The sequence below is a fragment of the Manacus vitellinus genome, unplaced genomic scaffold (genome assembly GCF_001715985.3).
Source record: "Manacus vitellinus isolate BGI_N305 unplaced genomic scaffold, ASM171598v3 scaffold_42_pilon, whole genome shotgun sequence".
NCBI lineage: Eukaryota > Metazoa > Chordata > Aves > Passeriformes > Pipridae > Manacus > Manacus vitellinus.
In genome coordinates this window covers 133,861-145,277 of record NW_021940553.1, presented here as the reverse complement: position 1 = coordinate 145,277, position 11,417 = coordinate 133,861, and the positions used below count along the sequence as shown (strand labels likewise).

Below are 11,417 nucleotides of genomic sequence, written 5' to 3'. Positions count from 1 at the left end.
ATCTGTCTGTGTCTGTATGTGCCCAAAGTGTCTATATATACAGACTGGTGGGCTTGCACAGGTAAACCTGCAGCTGAGCTCGTGTCAGTGTGCCCAGCAGGTCCCCGGAACCCTTCCCTGTGTCTGGAGAAATAAACCTGCTTCCCTTGCTCTCCCCCCATCCAAGGCAGGCTGCGTTTGCTCCCGGTCACGTTATTTACTCTCACCTGAGCCAGACCCTAGGGTGGAGGTGGCAGGTGCTGACAGCCCAGGCTTCAATGGCATCAGACAGGCTCGGTGTGCGGGGAAAGGTGTGTCTGGCTGCCGTGACAGGAGGCACAGCACCTCGGGAAGATCCATCCCAGGCTGATGTGGTGTGAGTACCAGAAAGTGGGGGGGAGGAAACCCAACCCTGGGGGCTGTCCCCACACAGCTGCCCGATGCAGCCTCCAGCCCAGAGGTGTGGGGCTGGTCAGGGCAGAGGGTCCCCCTGGTGTGTACCCTGAGCTCAGCCTTTTCTGGCTGTTGGAGGTGTTCAGGTACCTCTGTTGCCTGTGTCTTATCTGTGTGCTCAGGGAATGTCACGGCTGGTGAAGGTGATGTGCAATATCAGGGGCTTCTCTTGTTGAAGCAGCCGGCTTGGAGTGGACATGCAAAGCCTGGCTGCTGCTGAGGGGGTCTCTGTCTCTGCTTTCAGCTCTGTGTTGCTTGCTCCTCACAGTTAATTAGACACGACTAATCCTATCTGGCGCTGGGAACTTCCCAGCAAACACGGAGTGCTTTTCCCTCTCCTGGTCTGCAGCAGGAGCCCAGCCTCCTGCAGAACCAGGCCTGGGGACCGTGGGATTGAGATCTGCAACTCAGACTTGCAGTGCCCTTCCTCCTTTTGGCTGGACAGGTGTCTGTCAGGTTGAAGGTGACAAGCTGGAGGTGTGTGGGTGAAGGGCTGCAGGGAAAGGGAGACCACGACTGTAGTGAGGATATTGCAGGAGTAAGGGCTAGATTTATGCTGAATATTTTGAGGAAAAAATCTCACACCCATCGGGTGAACATCAGCATTCCCCCTCCCTGCAGAGGAGGAGAGGGTAAAGGGGCACGATCATCCATGTTCTGTTGATTCCGCTGTGCTTGGGAGGACCATCTCTGTGAGCTTCTGCCCTCGCCTTGGAGCCAAAGCAAAGGATCAGGCTCCCTTGGGGACACGGGTTAGTGGTGGGCTGGGCAGTGCTGGGTTAATGTTTGGACTCCGTGGTCATAGAGAGCTTTTCCAAGCAAAACGATTCTGTGACTGTGATTCACAGCAGTCCTTCCCTCCTCCAGCTGCAGCCCACCCTGTCAGTGAGGACTGATAAAATCTGCAATCCCAATCAAATAACCCCTGTTCAGAGAGAAGGACGTTGAGCTGCCAGCATCTTGGCCACCCTCAAGCTCTCCAGGTTGAGTCCTCCATGCAGATGGTCTCTGTTTATCTTTTCTTTACACATAGAACAGAGACGTGAAGACCTGCCTCCAGGAGCTGGATTAGCTTCTCCAGGAGCTGGATTAGCTCCTGGGTGCTGGGCAGCAGGGCAGAATCGCCAGAACTGGTGTTATGAGCTGAGCTAAACTCTCAGTTTTGCAGGTGGCATGAGGCAACTCGCAGTTGAAGCTGTTTCAGTAGATGCTGTTTGTCTGCCCTTGCTTGGGCATCTGAAAGCGTCTGTTCTGAGCTTCCCCTCGCCAAGTGGGGGATACAGGCACCTCCCAAATGGGAAACGTTTCACCCTTTGGAAAGCTTCATGCACAGCAGAAGCAAACGGTTTTCAGGGTGCTGGTTGTGACTTGGGATATCTGAGTTCGAGAGGTCTAAATTTAAGTGAGATAAATCTCACCCAGTGCCTGCAAACTTTGGGGTTTCGTCTTTTTGCCTTGGATCTTTCCCTTTTTTAGCATGACCCTGCTCTTCCCCAACCACTCTGGACTCTCTTGAAGCATAAAAAAAAACCCTCTGAAACTTTCCACGTCCCCAGGTGGGGGAGAGGTGCTGCAGAAATGCAGCTGCAGGGAAGCGTTTGCAGCTCATCCTCCTGCAGACACAGAAGTCTGGGTTAAAAAAACAGGCTGTTAATTTTGTGTTAATGGCTCTGAGCAGTGGTGAGTCGTCCCACCCCCTCCCTCCTCCCCCCCCCCCCCCCGTTCCCCTGTACCTTGTGCCAACGTTTAATTGCTCTCACTCTGGAGAGATGCTATCTCATTTCAAGGTTGAACTTTGCTAGCTTTGACTCGCGGAGGGGGGGGGGGTTGTTGTGTCCTTGTCACAAATGTGACTCCTCACTCCCAGCCCGCAGTGACGGGTCACCTCTTCACCTGCTCCTCGGGAGTCTGAAGGTGCCGAGAGGCTCCTGCCGTGTACCTTTTTTTGTGGCCACCCTTGGGGTGCCCCTGGTGTGACCACGTTGCCCAGGTCCCTGCCTGGAGGCAGCCACGACCTTGGCTGTGCCACGCGTAGGTGTGAGCTCGCTTTTTGACTCTTCGTGGATGTACTTCCCATTGGAAATTGGCACCTTCGAGGACCTGCTTTTGCTTTGGCTTTGCTCCGATGCATTATGCAAAAGAGATGCCCTACGCTCATCCCAAATGCTTTTCTGGCTCTGGCAGAGTTCCCTTCCCTGGCCTTGTGTGTTACATTCCAACACGAAAACATGGTCTGTTGGACCACTGTGACATCCACTGAGCTGATTTAGGTCTTCGTGCAACTGTGTCATCAGCAAGCCATCCTTTAGTTACTGCGGGTTTTCTTGTGTTACAGGTCTGTGTTTAGTATAATCCCCCAGAAGGAATCGCAGATGAGACTGAGCAGCGACAAAAATCCCGACAAAAATCCCAAAAGACGGTTCTTTGGTGCTGTTTCCCCTCTCTGATCTCACTTACCAGCAGCCACACTGGGGGCTGTACCAGCACACACCCAACGTGCGTGGAGTTGGTTACACCTGCTGCGAGATTCATCCTCAAAATATTACGTGCCCTGGAGAATCACAGAATATTCTGAGCTGGAACAGGGGCAAACGCTGGGTCGAGGCAGTAATAATGTCTTTTAGATAGATAATAACTCTTCTAAATAGAGCTAATTCCAGGAAATTCAGCTGGCTGATAGGAATTGTATTTTTAGTCTCCGGTTCATGTATTTACCTGAAATTCCTGTCCTGCTGTTGTAGCTGGAGCCGACCCCGGGTTGCCTGCTGCTCCCGCCTTTCACCTAAATACTGTGGCTAAACGAAGTTTCTGAGTTTTAGTGGTTGGTTTTAAAATGCTTTGTTTTGGCAGGCATTCCTCAGTACTGAAATTCCTGTCATTAAGGGGGTTTTAAGGGGCTTTAAGGCAGGTTGCACGGGAGGTTGTTGGGAAAGACCCTGTTTTGCACAACGGGGTGCACACGGTTAATCTCTAGGCTGGGTTTCCCTCATCCTCTTCGGTAACTGTTTTATCCCATCGCAGCACAACGCTCGCTCCCAGTTTTACTGATGGTGCCTAATAGTGAATCTGGCAGCTATCTAATTCTCTATTCCTAGCATGCTTTAAAAGTGCCTTATTTTACAATTAATTCTGTTGGCTGTACAGATTTAATGGATTCTTTTAGAGGTTCTCATCAGTCACCGACCTTGGACATTTCCTTTCCAGTGCCGTTTCTTTCTCCTTTTCTGTGCCTAGAAAGATCACGTTTCCATGCATTTTCCACATCTCATTTTTTGCCAGAATGGCATTTTCATTGTTTAAATCCTGCTGCTTCTCCGTGCTTGTAACTTCTGGAGTTTTTTGGTGGAAGCTTTAAGCGGCTCCCTTACTCTCAGTGATGCCAACAGCTGCTTTGGGCTTTGTGAAATTTGCCCTTTCAAATTTAGACACTGCTGCCATTATTTTGGGCATGTTTCTGTGACTAGCAGGGAAACAGAAAGAAACTATAATAGAAGAAGACTTGCATTAGACATGGCAGTTCATTTTGGCTTCATCCTTGTCACATAAACCTGCTGCTACTCCATGGGCAATTAACACTGAAATGTGTGACCTGCTCCCGTGTGCCAGCAGTGACTTATCATCCAAAAGACCTGCTGGTGTGCTCCTTGGCTTTGGTGTTGATTATCTATTAGTTGTTTGCATTGTGGCATTTTTATTTGCCCCTCTGGGCGTATGGAGGTGATGAATAGTGGCAAGATGTTGTCCTGAGATTCGGTGCTCGTGGCTGGCAAACACCCGACAAATGGTCTTTGAATGTCTTTGGCAGCTCTGCAGAAGGAAATCACACACTCCCTATGGGTGAATTATTTTGACACACTCAACGCCGAGTCTTGTGCCTCGGTGTCCTCATGCTCCTGTCCCAAATGACCACTACACCCTCCAGACCTCACCAGTTGTGCTCTCCCAAGTGGGCACGGTGCCGACTGGTGCAGCCCAGGCTTGGCACCGGGAAGCCTGGTCAGCGCTAGAGCAAGATTAAACAGTGATCTGCTTTGAGGGCTTTCCAGGCAGAATTGCATGTGAGGATTTACAGGAGCCGATTTTAGCCCCGCTGGAAGGTGGCAGGGTGACCTTGCCGTCACTCCCTGTCACCGGAGCCGGGTCAGGAGCGGAACAAGCTCCCAAATCTCGGCTCCTGAAAAATTCCCCTGGCTTGGAGGCTGCGGGAGGAAATAACGCTGCGTGTTCCTGCAGCACTTTCCACCCAAGCTGAGCCTGTCTTTAAAAAGCAGCCGGCGTGGTTGTGCTTGGAACAAGCAGCTCAGTTTCTATATTATACACAACAGTCATCTCCGTAGGAAGCCGCCCAGCCCACGCCGCTGCCGCAGCCCAGAGCTACGCGGCTCCTGCTTATCCTCGGGGCGTTCCTGGGAGGAAGGGAAGGAGCGGGGGAACCTGGGGAAGGAGCTCCTCAGAGTGCCCGTGTCCGTGTGAGCAGCAGTGCCCGGTGTGTGCCTGCCTGCCGGGTCACCGCGGGGATGCTCCCTGCGGGCAGGGCGGTCCCCTCCCGGCATCCGGGCTGGGTCTGCCTGGAAACCTACGTCCTGCCCTCGTGTCCTTAGTCGTGCGTCTCCTCTTGCACCCAGGTGCTGTCCTCACCTGCTGTGAACTGCTGGTAAATAAAAACCAACTGCCCTGACCCGTGGTTTTACTTCCCAGGCTGAGTGATGGGAGACCCCGAGTCCTTATGATTTCCCGAGGAAATGACCTGGCTGTGCCTCAGCTTCGTGTTAGGACCCCTCTGGATTCGGGGAAGAGCAAACAACTCCCTAGGCTGATACCTTGGGTGTCCATCTGTCCCAGCTGCTCGGATTGTTTGCACGATTTAATTCTTGGCTACACCTGGTTTTACAGCAGTGTTAATTCCATGGTAACTGATGCACCTGCAGCAGTCAGCTATGTAAACTAAGATAAAAGGGCCAATCAAATTTCATGTTTCAGAGTAAAGGCTGGAGTACCGACTGGAGGCTTCCTAAGCCCTTCTCCCAAAATCCCTTCCTAAAGGAAACTCTGCAGATCATCTCCGGACTCTCAGAGAGGCTTGTTCCTGCCCAAAAGTGAGGTGGGGGTGGGAAAATGCAGAATACCAGCTATGGAGGCATGAGCCTTTCAGGAAGGAGTTGTTCCACCTTCCCCATCTCTCACTTGGGTGTCTGTGATCCCTCTGAGAGGAGCTGAGGGTGTTCCCAGCCCCAAACCGTGTGGGTTTATGGAGGAGGTGAGGCAGGGCCGTGTTTGGTTGGGGTCAGGGTGGAATATCATCCTGTACCTGCTGTCACAGCACCAGTTGTACCCAGCTCCTTGCTGGGGCTCTGTGCTCCATTAACTCCCCCTGCCCTACCCTGTGAAATATGGAAAGTTCTGAACTATGAGAAAGTGCCTTTGGGTAGAGGTAAATTAAACCCTTTGCCTGCTGTGAGGGGGCAGGGCTGGAAATGCCAGCGTGGAAACAGGTCCTGGCTTTAAATGACTTCAAGGACAGAGAGTAGGTGCTGGGCTTCTCAGGATCTGATTGAGCTGGGACGGGTTCCAATTAAAATGAGATCAAGGAGAATGGGACGAGAAAAAAAAAAAAAAAAAAAGAAGTGTCTTTGCCTTTCTGTCAGTACTGCAGCTTGAAATACTGGGACTGGGTTGAGTGCTGGGCTCTTCTCCCCGCTCCCCATGGGTTCCTGGGAGGTTGGTGTGCTCCTGGTTTGGTTTCAGGATTGAAGGGGCCAAATGCCCACGTTGCACCCAAAGAGTGGTGGTGGGATGGCTGGGTGGGGAAGGGTCTACACCTGAGCCCGGGAGGGTGATCCCGGGACCTGAGCTGTGTCCCCAGGGGCGTGGAACTTCATCACATCCCATCACAGGTGTGCTGGAGCTCCTGATGTGTGAACAGGAGCGAATCCTCTGTCAGAGGAGGGACACAAAAATGATCAGAGGACAGGCCAAGACCTGGGGGTGTTCACCTGGAGAAGGATCCAGGGAGACCTGAGAGCCCCTTCCAGAGCCTAAAGGAGCTCCAGGAGAGCTGGAGGGGGACTGGGGACAAGGGATGGAGGGACAGCACAAGGGGGAATGGCTTCCCACTGCCAGAGGGCAGGGCTAGATGGGATAGTGGGAAAGGATTGTTGGCTATGAGGGAGGTGAGGCCCTGGCACAGGTTGCCCAGAGAAGCTGTGGCTGCCCCTGGATCCCTGGAAGTGTCCAAGGCCAGGTTGGACGTGACTTGGAGCAACCTGGGATAGTGGAAGGTGTCCCTGTCCATGGCAGGGGGGTGGAATGAGATGATCTTTGACGGTCCCTTCCAACCCAAACCATTCTATAATTCCATGACTGCCTTGCATTTCTCTTACAAGAAGTGAATCTGACCCAGAGAACATTTCAGGTAGTGTTTTTTTTTAAGAATTGCAGTTATTTAATTTCTGGGAATTCTGATTTCTCCATGGTTTTCGTTTGTTTGTTTTCTTTTTTTTACATTTGAGGTCATATCGACTTCAGAAAGGCAGAGCCTGAAATGAGCAGGGCAGCCTTAGTTTCCTCCCACATCTCCCCGGCTGAGCATGGTCATAAATGCAGAAATGCCATAAATTAGAAATAATGACGTGCTTTTGATAAGGCAGTAAGGATGGAGCAGGCTGCTGCTGTATCCCTGAAGGCTGGCAAGGCTTGTCCTCTTGCTGAGGACAGCTGGGAGCAGGGAATGGGTGGCCGGGATCTCTTCCTGGGGGAGCCAAAAAAGGAAGCCCTGTGAAGCAGAAGTGCCTGTGGGATGGAGAGAGTCAGGTCTTGTAGCTCCTGGAGTTGCTGTAGGCTGAAAGGGATGCTGCAGGACTGGGGCAGATGTGCATCCAGCTGCACCCAACAGGAGCTGGAATGTGTTCGTCCCTCCTTCACGCCTGTGCCACCATTTGCTGAACTTCAGTGGGACTCAATTTAATGCAGAATTGAACGTTTCTCCTCTTTCTCCTGTGTTTGCTCACACCCGAGGTCGGTTTTGGACTCCGTGGCAACAGAATCAAGGAAATGGGAAATTTGATGAGACTCTTTCAGAAAAACAACTCTCGAGCCGTGAGAGGATCGCGACGAGCTCGGTGCCATCTCCTCTGAGTCGCCTCCTTTCTGCTCGGATAAGGGGCAGGGAAGTCTCAGAGGGCACCTTGATGGGCTTTACGTTTGCCAGAAAATATCAGTGTTTGATATATATGGCCGACTTTTTGACTTGTCTCACGTTTCAGCTTCACTCGAGTCTGACCTGCCCTTGTTATCAGACACAGAGGCACGTTCTGCTTGTCTGAAAAGGGAGCAAAAATGCTGAGGGTAACGAGGTGGCTGCACCTGCTCCCAAAATACCTGTTTGATGTGGGGCATGTGGCAGGTGCCTGTGCCATCTGTGTGTCCCTCCGGCTCCAGTGGCATCACTGCTCACCTCCAGGCAGGTGACACACTAGTGGGTTTTTGGTAAATACCAACCAATTAACAGAATGTAAGTGCTGCAGGGAAAGGATGAGGGTGGTGCAGACACAAACAAGACCCGTTAGTGGCACTGATCGTGCTGGAGTTTGATCAGAGCACTTAAAGGGCCTCCTTATCTTGTGTTGTTTGGAGAGCAGAGAGGCAAATCTGCTTTTGGGAAAGGCTTTTACAGTCCTGGTCTCTTTGAGTCATTAGAAATGCCGAGATCTGCCGTGTTAAAGACAGGACTGAGGATGAAAAAAAAAAAATCACATATCTCTGAGCTGAAAAGCTAATTGCTGTCTGCTCTTCAAAGGCAGCAAAATGGGCCGAGAGAGCGTGTTGTGAAGAAAAGAGGAGTAGCTTGGAGGAAATTCCGGTTATAATACTTGCAACATCTTTTCAGTGCGTGGAAACGTGTGTTTCAGCAGGTCCCAGGAGCAGTCGAGGGATTAACGCAGCAGCTGTCAGGGCAAAGTCTGGAAAATCTCTTTTTCCCCATGGAAAAGTGTGGATTGGTACCTGTGCTGCTCTCACCCGTTTTGTTTCACCGGTGCCATGAGGGTGAGGAGGCCAGACAGCCCTGCAGACCCTGGGAAGGGCGTGAGGGTGATGCCAAACACAGAACATCCCTTGCTGGGGGTGCAGGGTGCCCGTCACCCCCCCATGGAGTCACCAAATCTCCCGGTGATTTGGACTCACAGCCTGGAATCTAAGCTCATTTCCTGCTCTGACCTCTTTTATCTGAATAAATCTCGTGTGCCTGCTACGACTCAGACAGCAAAAATAATCTTTATTGCCACAACATGTGTGTCAGCTCTTCTTTATCCCAGCGAAGTGCTGTAAGAGCTGCAAAATGCTTCAGGAACATAAGCATTTTTGTGAGCAGTAGAGATTGAAGGGGGAGTCTCCGAGGCTCGAGTCTTTACAAACCAAACCACTCAGCCAGGTTTTCTTGGCACGATTGCTTTTGTAAAATGGTTATCTTGCCGCCCACTGGAGCCAAAAGTGAAGGAAAGGATTAAGGCTGTGAAATTGCTCCATCCTGATCGCTCTTTCACAGCCCTGGGAAGAGCAGAGGGGGTGTTTCAGAGCAATATTCAGGCAGATGCTGGGCACTGGGGGCCTAGAGCCCGGGCTGGTGCAGAGGACCTTAATTGCATTGCTCTAGCTCTGCATCAGGCCTGAAAACAGAGCAAACCAGCCCAAACCTTCACAGCCTCCCAGTTTTGCTGTGGAGCTGCTGTCTCCCTCCCCTCCCTCTCTTCTGGACACCCCGGAGGCAGGATCATGCCTGGTTCACTCAATCCTTGTGCAGCAGGCAGTGCTTCAGGCACTGTGCTCCTGCAAGGTGCTGTTTGGGCTTTGATACCTGTGTTCACCTCCAGCTCGTGTCTGTTTTTTTCCCACCAGAGGTGTGTTGGTGGGACATTTCTCCTCCTGGGCTGTGATCAGCTTGGACACAAAGTGCTGCGTGTGACACCCCACCCCTCAGGGGAAGGGGGCATCCAGGGTTTGTAGGTGCTCGTGGCTGAAAGGAACGGCAAAAATCGGAGGGTCTGAAAAAAAGCTCACAGAAGTTTCACTGGGAAGTTGCTCACTCGGCCTGGGAATTGGTGTGTTGGTCCTGTCCTCGTGGTGTGAGCACATGGCAGTGGGTTTGGATAAAGGGGTGGGGTGAAAGGGGATGGATTGAAGAGGAGGAGAAAGAGAAAGGAAGAAAGAGAGAGGAAAAAAAAAATCACCAGCCCTGGCTGGGCTGATGGTTGATCCAGCTGATGGGACATCCAGGGTCCTGTGGGCGCTGCCTGGGTTTGGTGGGGGCACCACTTTAGAGAAGTTTTCCCGTTCCTGGGGAGAAGTTCCTGGCTTTTTATGCAAATTATTTCTCGTGCACAGTCTCTCACACCTTTCTGGGAATGGTTCAGAGGCCTTGGGAGTCTTGGGTAGTCTTGATTCCCCTACAGTCCATACCAATTTCTTGGCCTCATTCCTGTGCCGTGCTGATCTCCAGGAGCTAGAACAAGGGTGTTTGTCCCATAAAAGTGCTGCCCTTCCTCTGCATGGCCCCTTCTCCAGCCATATCCTGGTCTTTCTCAATTATTACCAGCAATCCTTGGTTATTCCCAACAATCCTTGGCTGTTATCCCCAACAGTCCTTGGTTAGTTCAGCAGCCACCTGGCTGTTGGTGTTTGGGACACACTCATCAGCCCCTTATCTTCTGGGATTCTGCGCTCTCTCAGGAGCACAGTCCCCACGTGGGACAGAGCAGAACCTCACAGGGCTCTGGAGGACTATGGTGCGTGGCTGCACCCTCTAAATTTTCCAATCCCGGTTAAGGCTCGTCTTGGCATGAAGGATATCAACTTCACAACTGCCTTAACTGTGCCTAGGCAGCAGCTTGGCTGGTGTGCCCCAAAACACACGGGGTGCCTGCCGTGGCGGAGCAAACCCAGCAGAACTGAGCCTGGTCCTTGTCCCAGAGGAACTGGCTGGATCTGTTTTCCCCACCCTCACCACGACCCCATTAAAATGTAAGGGTAAAAGTGGGAGGAATGAAAGAGAATTTGCTGTTTAAGGCTTTTAATTCGTTTTTACCTCAAGCGTTAGCTGGGGTTTATGCAAACCGCTGGCAAGGCAATTAAAGTGGCTTTTTAACGGGTTATTTTTGTAGCTTCACCATGGCGGGAGCTAAAGATCCCAGGCTGTGAGCTGCCTGGGGTGGGGGCCATCCTTTTGCTGTGCTGCTCTGATGTTAAATCCCTAATTGGGTTTTATTCACGAGCCCTGGCTGAGTCACCAGGAGAGAGAGAGAGAAGGCACAGGGGTACGGCTGGATGGAACACGGGGAGCAAAACACCCAGGCTGCAGTCCCCAGGGCTCCAGGTTGGATCCACCCTGGAAGACTAAAGGACTTTGGGCAGTGCAGTGTCCGGTTTATTTTGGATGGTTGACGGGTATTTTGCAGAAGTAAGCTCCAAGGACAAAAAGCAATGGAAAAAAAACAACCAACGGATTCTCTGGGAGTTCCTCTTAAATCTTGAGTGCTGTTGGGAGAAAATGAGAGAGAGTACATGAGAGCTCTGGGCTTTCTGAACAAGAGTGTGATGACTGTAAAGCAAACCTATTCATCCAAGTGCTGGGCAAGCCCAGTGAACTGCATCCCCTGCTGGGTCCCACGTGGTGATGGATGCCATGATGATAATGAAGTCTAATTTCAGGCTTATTCTGGGGATGTTTTCCTGGGAAATAACTCTGTCTGCAGCCCCCTGGGGGCTTGTCCCCTCTGGGAGTGCAGGTGCCCCGAGGGCACTGGGCACAAACCCCAGCACATTCATCCTGGGTCATTCATCCTGGCCTCACACTTCCCTCCCTTAGCACAGTGTGTCCTGTGCTGCTCATTCCAACATTTGAGTCCATTTCACAGCACAGCATGGGAGGAATGCAAGCTCGGGTCTGGCTCAATTAATTTCTTGTGCAGCTCGGCCAAGGGAGACCGGGGGAT

The 11,417-nt window shown here is 51.8% G+C and overlaps 1 protein-coding gene across 3 annotated transcripts in view; it reads left to right on the top strand.

Moving 5' to 3' along the window:
* Positions 1-185: 185 nt before the first annotated feature.
* The window catches only part of MAPK4 (mitogen-activated protein kinase 4), a 43,659-nt gene continuing 32,427 nt past the window's right edge, over positions 186-11,417 (top strand). For 2 of the 3 annotated variants that reach the window (XM_008928608.4, XM_018078799.3), the window contains exon 1: positions 195-355. The gene's annotated coding sequence lies outside the window, so the exon portion shown is untranslated. Of the gene's footprint in view, positions 356-11,417 lie in introns of all 3 variants that reach the window. The other variant, XM_018078800.2, reaches the window with a different exon arrangement.